The 24,779-nt window shown below is 41.5% G+C and overlaps 2 long non-coding RNA genes across 5 annotated transcripts in view; one reads left to right on the top strand and one right to left on the bottom strand.

Annotated features, from left to right (window-relative positions):
• Positions 1 to 4,535: 4,535 nt before the first annotated feature.
• Positions 4,536 to 7,200, bottom strand: LOC138843401 (uncharacterized). Its single transcript, XR_011378070.1, has 2 exons — positions 7,061 to 7,200; positions 4,536 to 4,748 (listed from the first exon to the last, which is right to left on the bottom strand). It is a non-coding gene; the product is annotated as an uncharacterized lncRNA (long non-coding RNA).
• A 6,101-nt stretch (positions 7,201 to 13,301) lies between these two features.
• Positions 13,302 to 24,779, top strand: part of LOC103346077 (uncharacterized) — a 68,636-nt gene continuing 57,158 nt past the window's right edge. For 2 of the 4 annotated variants that reach the window (XR_011378073.1, XR_011378074.1), the window contains exons 1-2: positions 13,302 to 13,898; positions 20,079 to 22,266. This is a non-coding gene — a long non-coding RNA (uncharacterized lncRNA). The remainder of the gene's footprint in view (positions 13,899 to 20,078; positions 22,267 to 24,779) is intronic. The other 2 variants (XR_011378072.1, XR_011378071.1) reach the window with 2 other exon arrangements.

Genomic DNA, 24,779 nt, shown 5'->3' with positions numbered 1-24,779 from the left:
TTGTGTTGTATCACTCAGAACAGTGACCTCAAGTGGATTCCTCACGCAACTAATTTCCAATCAAGCAGAAGAGAAGGTTAGCTCATGGTGTACCCTAAAGGAGTCTGTGGAAATATAAGGAGAGACTTTCCATGACTGCTCACAATGAGATGCTTGGGTGTGACACCGGGGTAAAGAGATGTTAGTTGTCCTCAGGGATAGGGAGCACAGATGTCGATGTTTCTTGGTTACTTCTGGAACTATGCCGAAGCCCAGAATGGGCACAGTAGGCCTTCTCATTATAGGCTCAACCACTTGGAGTGAAGATGAGGATCCACGAGCAAGTTTTTGAAGCTCTCTGCTGGCAGCACAGTTCTAAAGACTCCTTGACAGCTTATGGGCAGAATGGGGCGTGTTGAATAAAGTGGAAACAGGGGCAAGGTCCATGAGCAAGATGAAAAAGATTGAATGGGAGCCAGCCTCTAGCTCTGCTGTTGGCTTCCACGAGGTGGGCAAAGTTTAGACAGTCAATCTTAAGCCAAAGAAAACCACTCCCAAAGCTGGCACCTGCTACTGACCCATAGTACACAGGCTGAGCTGTAGGCACTATTTCAGCCCTTCCAACTTGAGCCACAGGCTGAACTTTCTCCCCCACCTTCTAGTAGGCAAGGAAGGAAGCTCTGTGCAGATCTAGCTTTGGGGAAGGTTGGGTTCCTTTTTTCTCTTTTAGAAACCTATTTCACCTAAGCCAGTGCTCCTCAATATTCTGGATTCTATCCTTTGGGCTAGAATTTTAAATCTCTAGTCTCATTTTAAACATTATCTATTTGAGGGAGGGAAGGAAGAAGTGACAGGGAGAGGGAGAGGGAGAAGGAGAGGAATAGAGAGGGAGAGAGGGAGGGAAGGAGGGAGAGAGAGGTTGACCCTGCGCTGATTCACTGTCAAAACACCCTCAACAGCTGGGGAAGGGATCAGGCTGAAATTAGGAGCCAATAACTCCATCCAGGTCTCTCATATGGGTGTCTGGAGCCCAAGTGCTTGACCCATCTTCTGCTGCCTTCCAAGCTGAGTATCAACAAAAAGCTGGAATCAGGACAGGAGCTGGGACTTGAACCATGCACTTTGGCCATGCAGGTGTCCCAAGCAGCTTCTCAAACTATGCCAAATACTCACCCCTCTAATCTGGGTTTTAAAGATGTGTTTGGTAAATCCCAAAAGTAGCAGCTGGTAAGCCGAAAAATAGTGGGTGTATTTCAAAGGGTTTCTCTCACTCTTCAAATGGTTTGTGCATCGTGGTGTATGTTTATACCTTTGAATAAATATACATGTAGATCCTTCTTTCCCAGGAAATGGGCTATAGTATCACCTTGTTTTCAGTGGAATCTCTTCTGGGCAGAAAAAATAATCACAAGTTTAATGTACTGCTTCTAAAAGGCACTGATTGGCAACTTCCTAAAAGCACATATGACATGTTGACTCAAGAGGTGTACTTGAAGTTTCTTAGTCCTTCTTCAAATCACAGCACAACACTTTTTTCTCATAAAAAACTCTTGTGGCTGGCGCCGCGGCTCACTAGGCTAAACCTCTGCCTTGCGGCGCCGGCACACCGGGTTCTAGTCCCGGTCGGGGCACCGGATTCTGTCCCAGTTGCCCCTCTTCCAGGTCAGCTCTCTGCTGTGGCCAGGGAGTGCAGTGGAGGATGGCCCAAGTGCTTGGGCCCTGCACCTCATGGGAGACCAGGAAAAGCACCTGGCTCCTGGCTCCTGCCATCGGATCAGCGCGGTGCGCCGGCCGCAGCACACTGGCCTCAGCGGCCATTGGAGGGTGAACCAACGGCAAAAGGAAGACCTTTCTCTCTGTCTCTCTCTCTCTCACTATCCACTCTGCCTGTCAAAAAATAAAAATAAAAAAGAAACTCTTGTGCTCCTATTTAACAAACAAGTAAGAAATGGATTGAGAAAAGGTGGTGCAGATAGCAGAACACTTTTACGAGCTGTGATCCTATGGGCTTCTTTCTAGACTGAATTATTTCCATTCTTGTACGGGGAGCTTGTGCATTTCCACCTCTAACAAAGAGTTTTTGTTCTTTCTACAGGTTCTGAATGCAACAACATACATTACTGTGACTCACAAACAAGTGTGTGCCTGAGGAGGAACACAAACTGTGTTTTGCGCAGGCCAGGCATATGCCCTGGGAGGAGTTTCTGTTGTATGAGAATGACGTAGATGGAGGAATTCATGTTTAATAATATACATATGTTATACAGGATGGCTGAGATTTCATTATATAATTGTACTCATTCATTGATTCATGTACTTTGTCTATTGAACACCTACTGTGTGTCTGGAATTGTGCTGCTGTGTGGGGACATGATTCAGGGTAACTTTTGCTGCAAAACTCACAGACATGAAAATCTTATCCATGCTGGATTGTTCCAATAAACCTTTCTAGTAAAGGACATATCTGAATTGGGTCTTTAAAAATGGGTAAGAATTACACATGAAAAGTGGAAGTGGCATAAATGTGGCCCAAAATGAAGGAACAAAATACACAAAGACACTTTGCCAGAAACATGCCTGCCTTTGTTTTCAGGGGTAATTTGGGAGGCAAGACGTGATAGGAGCTGAAACTAGTAGAAGAATGACCAACGGATGGATGGGAAACTTTAGAATCTAAGCTATAGAGATTTTAGCTTATCTTTTAAACTATAAGGAAACACTGAAGAATTTTAAGTGGAGGTGTGGAGCAGGGTTGGAAATGGAAAAAAACTAGAAGCATGGAAGCTGGTGGGATAGCATGCAGTGTCTGCAAAAGTTTTGGTTACAGGTGTGAAGCTCTCTGATGGCAGCACAGTTCTAAAGACTTCTTCACAGCTTGTGGGTGGAGAGAATGGAAGTTATTATTCATAAGCTACTCAGGAAATAGAAACATGAGGGTTTGATGATTACTGGTGGGAAATACACAAGAGGAAGGCTACCTGTTGTTTGGCTTGTTGGATGACGGGGACTTCCAGGAAATTACAGAGTCTTTGGACTGAGTTTAAAAGAGAGATCAAGGAAAAAGATAGTGATTTATGGGAGCTTAGGACTCACATAGTGAGAGCTGAGACCTCATTGACAACTGAGAGCATATGCAGAGGAAGGGAGGGTGGGAACTCATCTGTCTGTTGCTGAAACATTCAAGGGATACACATGGGCCAGGCCTTCAGCACAAATACTGAAAAGCAACTGTCAGAGAAGAGATGGGAAGCATACCAGAAGCCAGGACTCTGAAGATGTCCAGGTGGAGGGAGCTGACTGTCAGCCAGCAGGTGGAGATGTTACTTATGTTAGCTTCCTGAACAGCTTTTCTGGTAAGCAACACCATAATCATTTCAAGAGTGCCATAGACATGTGGGAACAAAATCATTGTAATGACTGCTCCAACTCTGATGTCTACTACAATAATTATGCAAGCTTCAATTCAGTCCATTTGGTATAGACATTTGGCTTCTGATAGTCTATCCTCCTCATGGTATCAATGGCAAGATCATTATTTATTGCAGATTATAGGGAACAGACTCTATAGAACTTTTCACACACTCTGGTGCCTCCCAGGGAATGGCTTTCTTAACTCCATGCTGAAGGGGCAGCCTTTTGGGACTTCCTTGGGGCTAAAGTGAAAGTATAACTCTGTGCACAATATGCAACAAATTGATTCCAACACTTCTACCCTTCCTACAATTTATACTACAAGTGTTCAGACACCTTGACTTCATTCAGTGTGTCACTGAGCTCGTGTTTAAGTCAACCAAACACCTCAGAGCCACCCATGGTAAATTAACTAAAGCTGTTTAATGCAGTGTCACTAATGTGTACATACCCATGTACTTGGCCTGATCTCATGCTGTATTGTTTCTTTCCTGTTACAAGGCTCTTGGGATGTATGAGAGTACTTCAGAGTTTATGAGATAGTAAGATTAAAACTGTTTACTTTATTGCAAAAATTTTGAAATCCATGCATAGCTTTTTGCATAATAAATACACATTATATTAATGTTTTAGAGACAATCAGGTGCATGGATTTAAAAATTCTTTTACATGAAAATAAACTTATTTTTTAATTCCATTTTAATGAACTTTCTTTAGTACTCATATTAAAATATATTTCTTGGGTTTATGCTGTCAAGTATTGTCAAAAACTTGACATTATTTTTAAAAATTATGCATTTATTTGTTTCACTTATTTCAAAGGCAGACACAGATCTCTCATCTATTGGATCACTCCCTGAATACACACAACAGCTGGGATGGGATAGGCTGAATAGGAGCCTGGAACTGAATCTGGGTTTCCCATGTATGTAGCAGGAACTCAATTATTTGAGCCATTATTATCATCAATAACCTTTGTGGTATTTCCACCTATAATCAACCAAGGCACAGAAACTGACCCAGACAAGGAAAGGGTTTGTTCACAGTCAATTCATGGCTTATCCAAACCTAGAATCTTAAACCCTCCCATCCAGTCCAATGGCCTGCCTCATAGGCAAGGCCTCAGAAAGACAAGAGGAAGGGTCTTGTGTTGGTGATGGCTTTATTAAGCAGAAGTCAGGGAAGGTTGCCTCTCACACTTCCCTGAAGGTTCTCAGGGTATGGCGGCTATAGTCTACAGCAGTGTTTTTTCCGACTCTTGCATTGTGCTGGAAGAATGGAGCAGCCATGTGTTTTCTGGTGCTTGCAGGCACCACCCATGTTTTCACACATAAGGAACTTCCTTTGTCTTTGATACCCTGTAAGGGAACAGGGCATAAAGAAACAGAAACATAAAATCTCACTTACACGAAGCTACTGGAACCCACCTTCTTTAACAGTAAAAACTGACTTCCTGTTCAGGTATAACCTGTGAGCTTAGAGTGATTCTTACATTTGTAAATTGGTTGAAATTTCACAAAAAGAATAGTATCTGTTGACACATGGAAATCATGACATTCAAACTCCATTGACCATAAACTAAGTTGTATGGAAAGAGAGCCACATTGCTGATTTGCATTCTCTGTGGCTGCTTTCATACTAAAAGCAGGGATGAATTGTGGTTAAGAACACACGGCGTACAAAGCCCAAGTGTTTATTATCAGATCCTTAGAAGAAAAAGCTTCATGATTCTAGAGTACAGTCTCTTGATTTTCACTTGCCTTCATGAGCTCTTCATGAAAGTTTCCTAAGTGCATTCTCCCCCATAACAGGGCAAGGGCTTGACAAGTATGTACCACAAATGAAGTAATGTGTTAAGTGCATGAACAGTCGAGTGATGCACACCATATTTTCACCTTGAATAGCCTGCCTCCCATATTCAATACAATGTGGGTTGTTTCCTAAGCTGAGAAACATTAATCAAAACCATGGAATATAATGACACCTGTCTTCCTACACACTGATGAGTTAGACTACAAAGAAAATGTTTGGAGGTTGAAAGACTTGACTATGGCAATTCAGAGAGCAGTATGAGAATAGAGATGATCTGAATAATGTGCACAGTCAAGAAAGAAAGAAAACGGCAAATGACAATGAGGAAACAAGAAATGTGAAATGTTTCTGTCAGAGATTATGGCTGTGAAAGATATGAGAAAAGGACACTCAGCTAAGAGTTAAGGGACTGGGCTCCTCATACATGCTCTAACAAAGTAGTTATGGGCAAGCAGATTTTTCTCTGGGAGAAAAGAAAGTTCTTTTTTTGGAAGAAGGGAAGGCTAAATATCTATCTATACAGATATAGATAAATAGCTATATCTTTATCTACATCTATATCTACATGTCTGCCATCTATCTATATCTATCAACCTATATCACCAGACTGTCATCTACTATCTATCTATCTATATCTATGATATACTTATCAATCTATCTATATCTATGAACTGTGCATTTATTTTTATGATCTATCATCTCTATATATCTGTGATCTATCATCAATACATATATAGTATCTATCTATCTCTGTCATCTATCAATCATCTATTATCTATCTTAATTATCTTTTTGTCTAATTACCACAAAACTGTTCAATAAACAGGTCTGACTGTTTTCTTGACATAGAGTGAGATTGCCTTTCTCTCCTTTGTGTGACTGAGCGGGGCCATGAGACTTGGTTAGTTAATGAATTTTGAACAGAAGTGATATGTCCTTTCAGAGTGGAGCCCTTAATTGCCAAAGTGAGATTCTTTGGATCTCTTTCTTTTATAGTGACCAGCAACACTCACAGTGGTAGCCACTCCATCTACTGTGCCTGAATGCTTACACTGAGGTCATGATGGATTCAAACCAGAATTAAGACTTGTTGTTTTCAGATGCAAATATTTGGATGTTTTGACCACAGCATAACCTGGCCTAACACATGCAAGAATGTCACCAGGTTACAATCAGGATCCCTAGTTAAATTTGAATTTCAGAAAATGAATAATCTTTTAGAAGAAGCATGTCCCAAATATAATTTGGGAAATCTTCATGCTAAAGAGTATTCAGTGTTTATGTATAGTTTAATAATTGGATTTATTGAATATTTAAGAAGAACATGGTCTTGGGACCACACTATAATAGTCTTAAGTCCTGGTGTCATTCCACATAACCTCTAAGGCCTGGAACAAGTTACGTCATTTATGAGTCTCTCTGTAAGACAGGGTTAAATGTACCTATCCCATAAGTATGGTTATGGAAATGCCTGTGGGAGAGAGCCTTAAAAGTTTCTGTTGTGGTATTTTATAAAGAGAAAGGGGTCAATATAATTTGCTGTTATCATTGTTAGTGTTATTGCTATGACTTTTTTCACATGGAAATTGTCTATAAAGTCCACTGTAACTGTTATCTATCACAATTATTAGTTATATGTGCTATCTCCCACAAGCACTTGGGACAATCTCTGACATTGTTTGAGTTTCTCTCTCTTACTTGTGACCTGGAGTGTGTAGTGCATGTGTGCATCTTTCAGCTCTGACACTGGTCAGTCACCGCACACGTTAGTGCATGCTTGAGTTCAAATGCATTCTTGAATCAGGATGGGCTGCTTTGGCTCTACCACATCATCCTACCATAGAGATTCAAAGCTTACCTGATGCTGTCTGGACAAGACACACAAGGAGGAGAAAGAGAAGGGACAGCAGCTTCATATTGGGAAGAGTACTCAGCACTGAAGTGCTTCTGATAGTGTCTGAAGGTGGCGCTGTCCTCAACGAGCATCAGTGGGGCAGGTGATCTGGGAGAGAATTTGAAAAGTTCAGCTGAAGGTAAAAAGCTTGCATGAGTATTTTTGACATGTTCTAATTTGAGAATGTTTCATTTCTGGACACATAATTATAAATCCAAGTTTCCTCTTGCCAAAAAGAAGGGTTTTATAGGTCAGCATTTTCTAGTGGATTCTTATTTCTGCTAATGGCTCTGAGTTTTGGTGCACTTTTTAGAAGAAATTACTACAAAACAATGATATTTTTGGGTATCTTTCATTTATTCATTTATCCTATATACAAGTTTAAATACCTGTCAGGTTTCCTTAAGGAATACAAAAAAAATTAGGCCTTTTTAGAAGCTAAAAAGGGAGAAAGAATTTTGCAAGGGGAAATTTCTTTTTATTTTTTCACTTCTTGTGGTAAAATATTTAACCACAAGCAGAAAGTGTATCTGAAAAAGGACATGCATCAAATGTGCACAAGGAATTCTAAAAATCTCAATAACAAGGAAATAACCCTAAAATAGGTTGAAATACTTGATAGGTCTTTTTTTATTTTTTAATTTTTTTAATTTAAAGATTTATTTATTTGAAAGGCAAAGTTACAGAGAGGTGGAAGCAGAGAGAGAGAGAGAGAGGTCTTCCACCCCCTGGTTCACTCCTCAGGTGGCTGCAATGGCCAGAAGTGCACCAGTCTGAAGCCAGAAGTCAGGAGCTTCTTCCAGGTCTCCTACGTAGGTGCAGAGGCCCAAGGACCTGGGCCATCTTCTACTGCTTTCCTAGGCCATAGCAGAGAGCTGGATCAGAAGTGGAGCAGCCAGGAGTCGAACTGGCACCCATATGGGATGCTGGCACTACAGGTGGTGGCTTTACCCGCTACACCTCAGCATAGGCCCCTGATAGGTCTTTCAACAAAGAACTCATGTAGATGGCGAACAAACATATGAAAATGTTCTCATCATCATTTGTCATTAGGCAATTTCAAATCAAAGCAAAATGATACATTACTATATTGAATAACAATGGTGAAGGTGGGTATCCTTATCTGGTTCTGGATCTTAGAGGAAATGTTTCCAACTTTTTCCTACTCAATATGATACTGACTGTGGGTTTGTCATATACTGTCTTGATTGTGTTGAGGGATGTTCTTTCTATATCCAGTTTGCTTAAGGTTTCTATCATTAAAAATGATGTTGTATTTATCAAATACTTTCTCTGCACATGTTGAGATAATCATGTGATTTTTATTCTTCAATGTGTTAATGTAATTATCACATGTATTGATTTACATATGTTGAACCATCCCTGAATACCAGGGATAAATCCCACTTGGTCCAGGTGAATGATTTTTTTGATGTGTTGTTGGATTCAATCGGCTAATTTTGTTGAGATTTTTGCATCTATGTTCATCAGGGATATAAAATTTTAGCCAGAGCCATTAGGCAAGAAAAAGAAATCAAAGGAATACAAATTGGAAAGAAGGGAGTCAAATTATCCCTGTTGGTATATGGCATGATCCTATGTGTAGGGGAACCAAAAGGCTCCAATAAGAGACTGTTGGAACTTAAAAGGGACTTCAGTAAGGTTGCAAGATGTAAAATCAACACACAAAAATCAGTAGCCTTTGTATACACAAACAACGCCATGGCTGAGAAAGAATTTGTAAGATCAGTACCATTTACAATAGCTCCGAAAAGTTTTAAATACTTTGGAATAGATTTAAGGAAGGATGTGGGAGATCTCTAAAACTGGGGTTAGTGCTGTGGTGCAGTGGATAAAGCTATTGCCTGTGGTGCTGGCATGCCATATGAGCACCAGTTCAATTCCCGGTTGCTCAACTTCCGATGCAGCTCCTTGCTAATGTGCCTGGAAGGGCAGTGGGAGATGGCCCAAGCACTTGAGTCCATGTCATCCATTTGAGAGACCGGATGGAATTTGAGACTCTTGGCTTCAACCTGGCCCAGCCCTGGCCATTGCATCCATTTGTGGAGTGTACCACTGTACGGTACTCTGCCTTTCATATACATAAAATAAATCTTAGCAAATACCATAACTCACTAAGCTTGTTCAATATAATAACATTGAACCTGTCTCCCTCACCCCAGAGAGAGTGTTTTCTTGAACATGTACTATGTATCAGAAATCTTGAAGTGAGGTCTTACCCATATAATTTTGGTGCATTCTGTTATCAGTTCAGGGGAGCTTGTGTTTGAACCTATTTCCTCATTCTCTAAAGATTTACATTGGTGAAGTCTTTCTTGCTGAAGAAACAATGATAGCATTGGTAACTGAAGGAGCATAGCTATAAGGAGATAGGCTAGTGTTTGTGTGTGTGTGTATGCATATTTGAAAAGAAGAGACTTAGAAAATAAAGGAGTGTGTGTGTATAAAGGTTGCTAAAGTTACCCATTACTATCAAAGAGGGAAAGAGTGAGGCATGGGAGAGTAATTGGATTGTGTAAGGCAGATATTCCCTAGGTGATGTCACTAAATATTCATCATCCAAACAGGAATACTCTTTAGAATGCAAGGGTCTAACATGTGAAAGAGACTGCCCAGGCCTCTTTGTTAACAAGCACAAGTTTAACGCTGCTGGTTGACCAAAGCTTTGCAGCTGATTACTCTCTCCACTGTTCTCCTTCATCAACACAACAGCTGATCACAGATGTCACCTGGAACAAGGTGATTATTGCTTGTGCTAGCTTATCATTCTAATTCACTTTTTTTGCTGATTTTCTCTGTTCACCCAGATAGTGAGACAATAAAATTGGAGAACAATGGCAATACCTTCTTCTACTTTTAGTCATGTACATAATCAGTATGCACTTCTGATTTTACATAAAGATTAATGACAGTCTTACTTCTAATTATAAACCACTCACAATTACATCCTAATATAGAAATCATGGTTCAGATCATTATTAACCCTGGAGGAGACCCTGAGAGGACTTTCCTGCTTATGCCTTCTGGGGTATACGTATTAGGAAATCCTTAGAAAGTATTGATCCTTCTAGGTTAACACCAAATGTTTTTTTTTTTTTTCAAAATGAGGTGGAGGTGTCAATGAATGACTCCCTTAATATTTAGGCCTTGGCCACTCTCTAAGTTTTGAAGTGTCTGGTGAGGACCCTAACCTTAACCTTAGTGCTTCTATGGGAGCACACAACTCAATCACACGGGCCCAGCCTTCTGTGGATCTGATCTCACCTGCATTCACCTTTTTCCTGAGGTCAATTCAATGGTGCTTTCAGCACTAACTTTTTCTTTCAATATATAAACTAGTTAGAAATAAAATATTTTTAATTTTTGAACTTTGAATTGGCATTTGGATTTTTAACAAAGAGAGATCTGTTTTAGTTTATTGATTTTGAGCATTTTTAATCCCTTGACCTCGGTGTCAATATTTATGATAATGTTGGAGTCCATTCAGGCTGCTATGACAAAATACCTTTGGGTAATTTATAAACAACAGAAATGTGTTGCTTACAATGGATGTGTGAGAACAAGGCATTAGTGTATTTAGTGTTTGGTAATAGCCCATTCTCCACGTGGCCCTTTGTGTTCTTGCATGGTCGATGGAGCTAATGTGCATTCATCCCACTTATGAGGGCTCCATCTTCATGAGCTTATCATCTCCCAAAGACTCCATCTCTTAACACTACTGCACTGGGGATAAACTCTCAACACACGAATTTTGATAGAAGAGAAACCTCCAGATCATAGCAAATAATGATTATTGTGATGAAAATAATAACAATAAGTATAATCTGAAACTTCTCATCCATATTCCTGTCTCCCATGAATGTGCCCTGAGAGACTTCCTCCTTACCGCCTCCCATCACTTCTTCAATCAGTCCTTTTGTTCTCCTGAAAACCTACCTTGCAGTTGGTTCCTCCACCCTCCACTGGCTGTCTCCTCCCTGTCACTTCAGCAGGGACATTGAGGGCAGCTGCTGATTACCACATAATCAGGGGTCATGTTAACCCAGGGCAGACAGAAAACCAGGTGAGGGTGCACAAAGTGTATTGTGACCCCTTTGCAGAGGACAGATTTCAGTAGAGAAGAATGTGAGGAAGCTGCGACAGTGGAGACAAAGCTTCCAAAGAATTTAGCTGAAAAGCTGAGCAAAGACAAGAGGCAATAGCTGAAGGGTGATGGAGTATGAAAGAAGAAAGGTTGTTTTTAGTGTTTATTGATTTATAAAGGGAGGGTGAGAGGTAAAGAAGTTAAGAGAAAGGATTTCTGGACTTCTGTGACTGAGGAAGCAAGAGAGATGGCTCCAGGACCCAAGTGGGAAGCTGGTCACAGACAGAGCAAGGCAGTTCTGGTGACTCATCAACTCTGTGATTCACAGAGGAAAGTGGCCCTCCGTGTGCTGAAAGCAGAGCAGTGTTTCTCCCATGGGTGAGGCATAATGAGAGACATAGCAATGTTATGACAAACGCTAAGCAGATTTTATAGGATGAGACTCATCTAAGAAAACAAATTCCAATAATGAAGACATTAAGAGTTTAATAAACAGAAAAACTGAATTACACTTAAAATAGGATACAAGTCAGAAGCTAAAAATAAAGAACAAATTTAGGGGTTGGGCAGAGCAGTTAATATGTCAGTTAGGGCCTACATCTCATATCAGGGTGCCTGGATTTGCTTCCCCTTTCCAGAATACAATTTTAGTACATAGTAAAATAAAACTTGACAGTTTTAGGAATAAATACCCCAAACAAGTAGTAACAAAAAGTTACAGGCAGAATGACATGGTATTGAAAATCAAAAACACTTAATGTACAGTGTTTACCTCCACTTAGGGAAAGTAAAATGATAACTTATAATGTGCTGCTTAAGTATTAACATTTAAGAGAGAAATGTAGGCCTTTCAGCTTTTAAAGGTTTATTTTATTTTATTTGAGAGGCAGAGTTACAGAGAGAGAGGGAAAGACAGAGAGAAAGATCTTCTGGGGCCAATGCAGTGGCTCACTAGGCTAATCCTCTGCCTGTGGCGCTGGCATCCCATATGGGCACCAGGTTCTAGTCTCAGTTGCTCCTTTTCCAGTCCAGCTCTCTGCTGTGGCCCCGGGAAGGCAGTGCAGGATGGCCCAAGTGCTTGGGCACCTGCACCCACATGGGAGACCAGGAAGAAGCTCCTGGCTCCAGGCTTCAGATCGACGTAGCTCCGGCTGTACTGGCCATTTGGGAGGTGAACCACTGGAAAGAAGACTTTTCTCTCTGTCTCTCTCTCACTGTCAAACTCTATCTGTCAAAAAGAAAGAACGATCTTCCATATGCTGGTTCACCCCCCCAAAATGGCACAATGGTAGGGGTTGTGCCAGGCCAGAGAAGCTAGGAGCCAGGAGTTTCAAAGATTTCCCATGTGGGTGCAGGGGTCCAAGCACTTGGGACATCCTCCACCACCCTCCCAGGCACATTAGCAGGGATCTGGACTAGAAGTGGAGTAGCTGGGACACAAACCAGCTCCCATTGGGGACACCCTCATTGCAGGTGGTGACCTTACCCACTATGCTGCAACGTGGGTCCCTGTGGACCTTTCTTTAAAACAGCACTGATTTTCAGCTTTCTTTGCCCTCTGTAACTCTGCTCACTATTTTGTCTCATGATCAGCACTGTCCCATAGGCGTTGTCTCGAATGATTCCAATGTGAGGTCCATGGTTGTGTTCTATTTCCTTGTGGTTTGTGGAATTCCCTCTCTTTGGGCTCTTCCAATTTAGTGAACCAGCATGGGGAGATGTGGTGTAGAGATTCTAATGTGGGAAAACCAAAGGACCTGGTTCTTGGGCCTCATCGACTGACTCTCTGAGGAGCACATTGTTGGAGAAGCTTCTGAAGTAACATGGAAGTGTCCCAGCCAAGAGTGCAGAGCAAAGACTAGCATCATTTTTAGGACATGGTGGGAAATGGGTGTGAAGATGAGACAGGGAACTGCCCCTGTACACTGTTGCTGCAAAGCGAACCACCACACACCTCACTTCTCTAAAAACAATTGTTTTATTATTGTCGGTCATGTTCCAGGAGATACATTGGGCTTAGCTCAGTGTCTCAGTCTAGGGTAGCCATATGGTAGCTAGGGCTGAAATCACCTTGAGACTCACATATGTCTGGCAACAGGGTGGGGAAGACTCAAACAGCTGAGAGGTGGAGCAGCTGGAGCTTGCTGGGCATCTGTGTTCCTCTGTGTGACCTCTGCATGTGGTCTCTCAAGTGTGGTGACTTCAGGGAAGCCAGGCTTCATACATGGTGTGTTATGTTAGAACCACCTGGAAGCTTCCCCTCTCTATGACATCATGCAGTCCTCCAACATGACTTTGGCCACACTCTCTGGTGAGGCCATCACAAAGCCTGGCCTAGGACACAGGGGAGGGGACACAGGCTCTGCCTCTTTTTGGGAGAACAGTGTAGATCTGAGAATGCATGTTTGGAAAAGTGATCTACAAACAGAAGGAGAGTGGAGTCACATGTGCCATGCAATGAGTCACTGAAGAAATGAAATACACAAGGCTAACTAACTTCCCAGATGATTCAAGACCAGCTCCACTGTATTGGAGAGTGTGGGGTTGGGTCTGACCTCCCTGGAACAAGATGACTGTGCTGGTCATGAATGAACCCTGCCTGGCTGGAAATAGCTGCAGACACAGCTTTCCCTTCCAGGCCAGGGACTTAATTGTTCCTGCTCTTGCACCTCAAACTACTCTACAGTAGCAAACCAAGTAAGTACCCAAGTGACCCTTTCCCAATTTAGGGCCAATTCTGTAAGTGGTAGCTTACTAGACTCAATAATAGAAAGAATTGGTTGCAGTCTTTTAAATTGACTTTTTTTCCCATTTATCTCTTCATACTCTTAACTATGGGGTAGTTGAAGTTTTATTTAAATGCCCATCAACGATAGACTGGATAAAGAAATTATGGGATATGTACTCTTTAGAATACTATACCGCAGTAAGAAACAACGAAATCCAGTCATTTGCAACAAAATGGAGGAATCTGGAACACATCATGCTGAGTGAAATAAGCCAGTCCCAAAGGGACAAATACCATATGTTCTCCCTGATCGGTGACGACTGACTGAACACCAAGAGGGAAACCTGTTCGAGTGACGTGGACACTATGGGAAATGGTGGCTTGATCAGCATAGCCCTGACTGTTAATGAACAACTTAATACATTATCCCTCTTAGTAGTTTTTTTAACTGTTCTACTTAATATGACTGGTTTAGATCTGTAATTGATGCACAGTTATTCTTAAGTGTTGAAAATTAACTGAAATGTGATCCCTGTTGAACATGGTGGTGGGAATGGGAGAGGGAAGAGATGTATAATTTGGGACATGCTCAGGCTGACTTGCCCCAAGTGGTGGAGTTGGAAGCATACCAGGGGATTCCAATTCAATCCCATCGAGGTGGCATGTACCAATGCCATCTCACTGTTCCAGGTGATCAGTTTCAGTTCACAGTTGGTCATGGTGGAGGGACTGGGCGTCAAAGGGAGCACATAGACAAGTCTAGTACCTGCTAACGCTAAACGATGGAGTAAATAAAGGGGAGAGTGATCCAACATGGGAAGTGAGATACTCAGCACACTCATAGAATGGCAGATGTCCTAAATAGCACTCTGGCCTCAGAATCAGCCCTAAAGGCATTCGGAGCTGGCTGAAAAGCTCATGAGAGTATTTCAGGCATGGAAAGCCAAGACACTCTGGCAAAAGATCTCTGCGAGTGAGATCCCAGTGGAAAGAACAGGTCATCAAAGAAGGAGGTACCTTTCTCTGAAGGGAGGAGAGAACCTCCACTTTGACTATGACCTTGTCTAAACAAGATAAGAGTTGGAGAACTCAGAGGGCTTCCATAGCCTTGGAAACTCATGACTGGAGCATAGGGAGATTACTGATGCCATAGACAGGAGTGTCAATTGGTAAAGTCAACAACAGGAGTCACTGTGCACTTACTCCTCATGTAGGATCTCTATCCTTAATGTGCTGTACATTGAGATTTAATGCTATAACGAGTACTCAAACAATATATTTCACTTTGTGTTTCTATAGGGGTGCAAACTGTTGAAATCCTTACTTAATGCATAGTAAACTGATCCTCTGTAAAAAAAAAAAAAAAAAAAAAAAAGAAATTATCAATTCCCAACTTGACTCTCACTGGGATTAAACATGACAATAGGTCTGCTCTGATTTCATCATCATTTAAAAAAAAATCATCTATTATTTTTCACTTTATGTTTCTGTGTGGGAGCAAACTGTTGAAATCCATACTTGATGTATACTAAGCTGATCTTCTGTATATTAAGATAATCAAAAATGAATCTTGATGTGAATGGAAGGGGAGACGGAGTGGGAAAGGGGAGGGTTGTGGGTGGGAGGGACGGTATGGGGGGGAAGCCATTGTAATCCATAAGTCGTACTTTGGAAATTTATATGCATTAAATAAAAGTTTAAAAAAAAAAAAAAGATCCCATCTCTGAGGAGTGCTAGTGATAAGTCTACACTATCACTTTTGAAGGTTCCCAGATTGTGCTTGTACCTGCCTGATCCTGTGTCCAAACCCCAACAGCCGGCACTCCTGACCACTCTTGGCCCTGCGGCCTTTGCTTTGGTGGGCAGCTTCTTCCTTCTACCACTCCATGCAGTGTGCTGAGACCTCCCATCCTCTGCCAGTATTCCACAACAATGGGTCCCTGGATGTGACAAGATTTTGTGAACCTTTGGGCACAATGGACGGGACTTGGGTGTCTTGTCACTGCACAGAGAAGAAAACTTTTAATAATCCATAGACTTGAGAGCTCTTCCTGATAATGGGATCCCGCCAATCCCTGTCACTTTCTCCCCCAGACTTACCCCCTCTGGTGTTCATTTTCCTGTTGTCTCCTGTAGGGCATCAGAACATTTCATCCCAAATTTGTCACTTTGTCATAAGGATTAGTTGGAACTGAAGACAATGGACAAATAGCAAATACAAATGGAAAAAAAATAAACCTGTCTATCCCTTCCTTGTTACTTGCCTAAAAGCAGACTTTTCCTTTTTTTAAAGATTTATTTATTTGAAAGGCAGAGTTATATGGGGAGAGAGAGAGCACAAGAGTGAGATTTTCCATCTGCTTGTTCACTCATTGCTCAAATGGCTGCAATGGCCAGAGATGGATCAATCCAAAGCCAGGATCCAGGAGCTTCCTCCAGGTCTCTCATGTGGGTGAGGGACTCAAGCACTTGCGTTGTCTTCCACTACTTTTCCAGGTGCATTATCAGGGAACTGGATCAGAAGTGGATCAGCTGGGACTTGAACCAGCACCCATATGGGATGCCAGAGCTGTAGGCAGGGGCTTTACCTGTTACCCACAGCATCAGCTTCCAGACTTAGATATTACTGGAGACAAATCTTGACTCTGAGCCTCCCTAAGAAGGCTCTGAGAAACCTACACAGCAAACCTCACCACAGCAACTTTTCCATCTGTTTCCCTGGTCTATTTCCCTTCCTGGCCTACTGACCCTGGAAGTCTAAACATCTTTCCTTTTATCGTCCTTTGCTAAGACAATGCATAGCTACTTCTTGGAACTCCTCAGCACTGTCTCCCTTGTGAGCATGTGCAGGCTGCACATGGTACTAAGCTCTGTTTCTCTCTTTGCTCTGCCTCTGTTGGTTTAGTTTCCAGGCCTCAGTCTTAACTTCTGGGAGGTGAGGAGAACAGTTTCACTTCCCTGAACTCCTCATAGGTCTAAGTCCCTGGCAGCTTGCATAACAACCTCCTGGTGAATAGCTAAACTTTTATTTTTCTAAATGTAGATCTATGTAGTACTTAGTTTTCTTCACCTCCATCATATGGCTCCAAAGTCCTTATCTTTCAAAACCAAATGTCTGCAGCAGGCATTGTGGTGCAGTGTTTAACTGGTGCTTGCAATACCAGCATAGCATATCAGAGGACAGATTTGAGTCCTGGCTATTCTGCTTCCAATTCGTCTGCTAGCTAAGGTGCCTGGGAAATCAGTGGAGGATGCTCCAAGCATCTGGGCCCCTGCCACCCACATAGAAGACCCATACGGAGTTTTGGGCTCCTGGCTTCAGCCACTGTGGCAATTTGGGGGGTGAACCAGCTGATGGAAGATCTCTGTCTCTCTTTAAAATAAATACATATTTAACAAACAAAATAAAAATTTCTTTAGCCTGATGGTTAAGATGATTGTTAAAATGTTCATATCCTACACTGGAATACTTCATTTGATACTAGACTCTGACGGCTGACACCTGCTTTCTGATAATGTAAACACTGAGAGGTAGTGGTGACAGCTCAAGGAGTGGAGCCACAACACCCAAAGAGGGATCTGGGTAGAGTTCCCAGGTTATGGCTTTGACATTGCCCAGTCTTGTTCATTGCATGTACTTGGAGAATAAACCAGCCAATGGGAACTTTCTCTCTCTGCCTCTCTCCCCCTTCCTCCCGTCCTACCATGTGTGTCTTTCCCTATGTCTCATTGGTTCTCAAATAAACTAAAATTTTGAAGGCTTAAAAAATATTCTAAGTGCCCATTTTGTTTGCTTAAATGAAAGATGGATTTTCTCCTTAAATAAATCTGCCTATTCTGGTGGAATTACTAAAATTGTTAAAATGAAAAACTTTTGATTTGTTGTGATCATAATTTTTTCATATTATAAATGAGGAAATTAATTTTAGTCAATCCTAATCTAAACTGACTAAGCTTTACCTCCTTTCAGCTAGCCCATCAAGGGTGTGTGCTGCCAGAGTCATTATTTGAATCCCTATTTTTCCGCCTAGACAAAGCCTTTATAATGTGTGTGAGATCGAATTGTTTAGTGAGAAGCTATGGACAATTCAAGGCAATTATTTGTGAACTTAATTGAATCCTTCAGTAAATGATGGAATACATTCCAAAATGTTTGTGGAAAAAGGGGGCTTAAAAGATAATTTTATTGGCCAGCGCCATGGCTCACTATGCTAATCCTCTGCCTGTGGTGCCGGTACTCCTGGTTCTAGTCCTGGTTGGGGCGCCAGATTCTGTCCCGATTGCTCCTCTTCCAGACCAGCTCTCTGCTGTGGCCCGGGAAGGCAGTGGAGGATGGCCCAAGTCCTTGGACCCTGCACCTGCATGGGAGACCAGGAGGAAGCACCTGGCTCCTGGCTTCAGATAGGCGCACCGTGCTTGCCGTAGTGGCCATTTGGGGGGGGGGGTGAACCAACGAAAGGAAGACCTTTCTCTCTGTCTCTGTCTCTCTCTCTCTCACTGTCTAACTGTGCCTGTCAAAAAAAAAAAAAAAAGATAATTTTATTTTGGCACCAAGAATTTGAAATCCATGCAAACAAAGTGTCTTCAAAAAGTTCGCAGATGGGGCTGGTGCCGTGGCACAGTGGGTTACACTGTAGTCTCCAACACTGACATCTCACATGGGCACTGGTTTGAGTCCCAGATGCACTACTTCCAATCCAGCACCCTGCTAATGGCCTAGGAAAGCAGCAGAGCATGGCCCAAGTGCTCGGGTCCCAACAACCATGTAGGGGACGCGGCTGAAACTCATGGCTCTTGGCTTTGGACTGGACCAGTCCTGGCCGTTATGGCCATTTGGGGACTGAATCAGCAGATGGAAGTGTGCTCTCTCTCTCCTCTCTCTCTCTCTCTCTGCTTCTTTCCTCTCTCTGTGTGTATTTCTGTCTTCCAAATAAATAAATAAATTTAAATAAAAAGTTCATGGAGGAGCAGTTGTTGCAGCACAGCAGGTTGAGCTGCCAGTTGTAATGCCAACACCCCATATCTGAGTTCTGGTTTGCATCCTGGTTGCTACACATCCTATCCAGCTGCTTGGATATGCCTGGTAAAACAGCAAGAGATGACCCAAGGGCTTGCACGCTGACCACTAGCATGGGTTCCTGGCTTCCGTCTTCAGTCTGACGGAGCTCTGGCTCTTGATGTCATTTCAAGAGTGAACTAGCAGCTGGAAAATTCTCTCTCTCTCCCCCCGCTTCCCTCCCTCCCTGTTCCTCTCTCCATTCCTCTGCCTGTTAAATGAATCTTTTAAGGCAATTCATGGAAAATGCATGGGTTTTGATGTTTTTTCACCAAAATGAACTTTCTTTTAATTCCATTTTCCATGAACTTTTTGAAGTACCCTCATAGATACTTAACACTGCACAAAGGCGGATTTTGTAAATATTAAGCTAATGGAGCCACAGCCCAAGGACCTTCTCTTCTTTGTTTTTTAAATTCTTTTAAAATTTTATTTTCTTTCCTTTTGACTTCTGCCGCCCTCTTCCTGAGTCCCACACTGTGTCATCTAGTCTAATTATGTGTTCGTGAAGATGTTGTTTCTTTCCAGAATTTATATAGTGCGATGGTAATAGCTGGAAGTGGTCTTCATCCACAAGAGCCTGGAGCCAAATGGAATATTTACAGCAAGTATAGGCATGAGTCGGAGGCATCTGTTAAAAAGAGCAGAACCATGTGCTTCTCAGAGGATGAGGGCATTTTATCACAGAGTGGATCAGCAGTAGGATCTGAGCTGGGTCTAACTTGCATGACCTAGCTGGTGCAAGAGGTGGCAGCCCGGGAGGCTGGAGCAGCAAGAGAAAAGCATAGAGAGGGAGGCATGGCAGTCCAGGAGCCTGATTTCCCAGAGTCTGAAAACGACAAAGGCTAGTAGATCATGGTAAGCCCACAGAGTCTGTTGTGGTGTTCTGCAGGCACTGAATACTAGCATGTAGTATCTTTAATTTGGAGGAAAACGAGAAGTTATTAAGGATTTCTGACTGCATGGGAAACCACAAAATAAACAGAATTACAACAGATCAAGGTTCTCTGGTTCTGAACAAAGTGATTTAATTGGATTTATAATTTTTACACACATCTTAAGGGAACTGTTTCTTTCTCCACTTCTGTCCCAGGAGTGGGCTTTCATCATTCTTCTTCCATCTTCTGCAACATTTCTGTGTGGACAAGAAACATAGGCCAATCTCCTCCCAGCTAGGGAGGCATCTGAATGGAAAACAAAAGCCTCTGTTCCCAAGACAAGATAAAGGAAATTGTACTTTTGTGGAGAAACCTGGTAAGAAAGGAATGTGTAAAAGGAAATTTAAGCACTGTTTTATAAAGATTCAAATATGAGCAATCAATATTATTCCTCATAGTAAGACCTTGGGGGAAGAGCTTCTTTTCCAAGGTCAAGGTGTAACCACAGTGATTTGACTTGGGGCTGTGATTTGCCTGTAATTTCCTGACAGAAGGCCTGGTGCTGCTGTGCCTCCAGAAATACTTGTCCTCAAAGAAACCATTGCTGAATATATTCATTTGTGGCCGAGGGACTTAGGCAACCAGCTGTGCTCACCTGGATGCCTGTCAGTGATTTTGTGCAAACCTGTCTTCACCACAAGAAAACAAACCAAGAGCTGTGGAAATCTAGTGTTTTCCAAATACACAGATGCCTCCCCGTTCAGGAACAGCCAACAGGAGTGCATCAGTGTGTTTCCTTTTTTTAGGGAAAAGAAAAGATGCAGCGATATTTTTGCTGCTAATTGATTCTTAAACTTTTAGGCATCCAAGTGATAGCAAGTGAATACAGTGAAGTTATGAAAACATTTATAACAGCATTTTTATTTAGTCCCTCTTTTTTAAAGTTCTTTCTCTCCTCTCTCCTCCCTCCCACCCTTCTTTCCTATCTCTCTTTCAGGTCTTTCTTTTCCTTTTTTCTTTTTTACATCTATTACTGTCAATGACAGGACAGGGTTAAATGGATGAAGCTCAAGCTTCTTTGCAAGTGGTCTGGCAGGGAGCAGGTGTCCTGGATGCTGCCAGTGGGAAGAGCCCACAGCAAACGTTGACAAAATGCAGTGTGAGGTGCCCTAGTCATAGGCTTTGTGTCTCCAGGGAGCCCAAACCCCCACCAGTTAATTATAAAATGATAAAAAAGGATACTCTGAATTTCTGCATGTAAAATAAATTCTCCTGCTTCCATTTTGAAAGAAACTTAATTCATGCCCTGAACTCAGGTACCACTGTCTTGCTATGAAAAACACTGGGGAAATCACACGCTACATAGGTTGGCAAACATTCTGAGACCCTCTAAGGCATTATGCACCTTCCCTCTAAAAGGACAGTTCTCTTAATAAACAGTCCAACTGATTCAGTCTAGAGGATTGAGTTATTAACTGCAGCGCATTCTCAGATTATTTCAGCTCTCTTACATCTCAGATCCATCTTACCTGGGGCAGGCAACAAAAACAAGAAAGCCAACATGAAGAAGAGATAGCAGGTCCTCATAGCAACGGGTGGCAAACTCATTGACTCAGTGAGGATGAAGGCAAGCTGGTTTGTTCAGTTTGTAAGGACTAAAGGGACATGGTTACTGGCAGAAGCGGGGTTTGTAATTTTAGTAAAATTATCCAACATAGAGAATAGTGTCTTTTCTTCTGAAGCATACACCATGTCACACGACGAATGTATGCCACAGATAATTTCTTTCATCTTCCCATTTGGAACTTACCCCCAAGTGGAACACTTTCTGATAGTGGGTTGGTCTCTATTTGCTAGTGATCCCAGGACATGTAACCTGGATTTACTTTTTTTCTATTGTGATATTTGTCTGCTCTCAATTTCCCGTTGTCCCTTCATGAGACTGGAATAATGCCAAAATGGCATTCAATTCAGTATAGACTAGGCACAGATCAGTGCTTGGCCAGATCCAGGATCTCAGCAGATACTTTTGATATTTGGATAAGACAGAGCCAGTTAATTCTGGATCCTGAGATAAAGGAAGAAGGGTGGGTTACCTTCAATAGCAAATGATCCAGTGGCACTTGGATTTTCATGTAATATTAAATTTCATGTGAGAGTCTCTTAAACTCAACACTAATTAAATTCTGCGGGGTTTGTGAATTAGGATAACATATCCCATTTCTCATCTTCAGAAAGAAACCTTCTTTGAGTTTCTGCTACTTTTATGCAAATGAGGATCCTAAGAATGCACATTGTGATCTCAGGTTGGTCATTGATTATCATCACACCTATTCAGAACTCTGGCTACATTTGAAGGCATTGAAGACAACTCAGTGTTTGTCTTAGGATAACCTGATGGAGGTATGTGATAAATTAATAGAAAATCATATCTGGAACCACAAGAATAAACCCCTGATGGTATAGATTTTTTCTTGTCAATTCTATTGAAGAAATTAGTTTTGGTGTACAGACGGTATGAGGGTATGAAACCACAGAACAGGGTCTGCATGTCCTCCATCCCACCCGTGATTGAATTTGTACACAATAATTTATACAATAAGTGCGTTCTTCATGTAACACTGAATATGGGCACCTTCGAAGGAAGAAAAGTTGAAATATGAGCTAGGAGCATTTACATTTTAACAAAGAGAGATGGGCCTGGTAAAATATTGGTAGTTTTTCACCCTTTTGTTTTTACACTAAATAGTACGCGTTCAGAGTGTTTGTCTTATTAATTTCATGCACAGTGCATGATCTTAAATTAATTCATTAACTTTGTATTGCTAAAGTAACTATCACAAGCAAGTTTGGGAGCTCAGTAATCCAGAATCCAGCTGTTGACAGAACTGTGTTCCTTTCTGGATGCAGTAAGAGCAAATCTGGTTTTGTTTTTCAAGTTTTAGAGCTACCCACATTCCCTGGCTGGTGGGTCCTTTCTCCATCTCCAAGGTCAGCAATGGCTGGCTGAGTCTTTCTCATATCAGTCACACTGACACTGGCTGGTCTGCCTGCCTGTTCCACATTTAAGGATTCTTGTGATCAACTTGGGCCCATCCAGACCATCCAAGGTAACCTCCCTGTTTTGAGGTCATTTGATTAGCAACCATTAGCCCATGTCACATGCTGGGATGGGTGACGCACACATAGGTTCTAGGGATCAGAAGGCAGCATCTTTGGGAGACCATTATTCTGCCTACTATACTAAGCAAAATAAAGCTTATTATATAATAAACAATTTTGCCAAAAATTATTTTTAAAAAGAAAAATATCCCAATGACTTACTGGGCTGCTTAATAAAACCCAGGAGACCTGGTTAAATGTGAGTTTCAGATGAACAATAAATGACCTTTTAGTATGTAAGTCTTGAATACTGTGTAAGATGTATCATAGCAATATGATTTGGCTATTTTTCTGAAATTCAAATTTAACTTGTTGTCTTCTATTTTTCTTTGCTAAATCTGTTGTTAACCCTAGTGATTTGGCATTAGTAAACAAATACTGTTTCTTCTACGTTGCTCAGCTATGAGAGAAAATTAAGGAAGCAACAGTTAAGGGAATATCATAGGTTTAATTTTAAAGATTTCTTTATGTGTCACAACCTCCAAAATTGCTCTACCATTAGACATACTTAGTATTTCTTTAGCGGGTTGTCATTATCTTTATTTGATCAAAGGCTTTACTCAAAATTAGTCTCTTGAAAGCAGGTAGTTCGCCATCTTATTAAGGGACAAGTGTCGGGATGAGAATCCTGCAATCCCAGGAGGAAGGGAGTACCTGCAGCATCCCTGATAATATTTATTTTTTGTATAGATTTTCCTGTAGGATTTAAAGCATTGCATCATGTTGTAGAGCTATAAATATTATACCTGAAAAAAAAACAAGTCTCAGTGGGTAGGCTTAGAATAGAATGACTATAGCAGAAGACAGGATCTAAGAATTACAATACAGGACAATGGAAAATTTCCAAATATAAAATAAAGAAAATAACATGAAATACACAGGAGGAAACAATGGAAATGAGGAGATGGGACAGAGGATGGACAGCAGAAGTACTTGCATGGCTAATGGTTGAAGATCTTCTGAAGCTGATGAAAGATATCAATTCACATATTAAAAAAAAACCTGAAAAACACAAACAGAATATATAGAAAATAGAACACACTGAGACATCATAGAAACCTTGCTCTTTGGAAAATGTCTCCATTTAGTTTAAGACATAATTGGAACAAAGATCAGCAGGTGCTAATTTTGTGAGTTATTGATATGAATTCAATAAAAATAGTAAATTAGCTGTGGTGTTGAAAGTGTTATATTTTCTTTTCTCATGACATTTCAGGCACAATGAGATAGGTGTGGCTTTCTTCCTTGGATTCATGAGTTGGGCTTATAGATCTAGGGTGAGAGGTGCCAGGTAGCTTGTTGGAAGGCAGTCTGTGAGTGCTCCAGACTTCTGTGGTCTTTGTTTTCTGCAAACCAAGTTAACAACTGCAGCTGCCATCCGTGACAAACACGGGCAGATGTCAGATGCTCCTCAGGATGCCCCACTGGTGCTCAAGCTCACAACATTTTGTCTACCTGCCTATTTGCAGCCTCTTCATTTCCTTCTGGGGCCCCTTCTAACCTCCGATTTCCAATTGCCCTCTTTCTTCCTGGCCTTGCTTTAAGATGACCAAGGACCAAGATATTCCAATTTCCAAGATATCACAGTCACAAAGATGTTGAATGAGACAGGGTTTTTTGAAAATTTGATGATAATTTGTGGTGGTTACTGAATAAAAGTGTTTAAAAATTAACAGGCACACCCATTGTTTTTGTAACCAAAAGCTCCTGTCATTTTTAAACCCTGGACCCAAATCACATTAGCCCTGATTCTA

The sequence above is a fragment of the Oryctolagus cuniculus genome, chromosome 8 (assembly GCF_964237555.1).
Source record: "Oryctolagus cuniculus chromosome 8, mOryCun1.1, whole genome shotgun sequence".
NCBI lineage: Eukaryota > Metazoa > Chordata > Mammalia > Lagomorpha > Leporidae > Oryctolagus > Oryctolagus cuniculus.
This window is presented reverse-complemented; position numbering and strand designations above follow the sequence as displayed.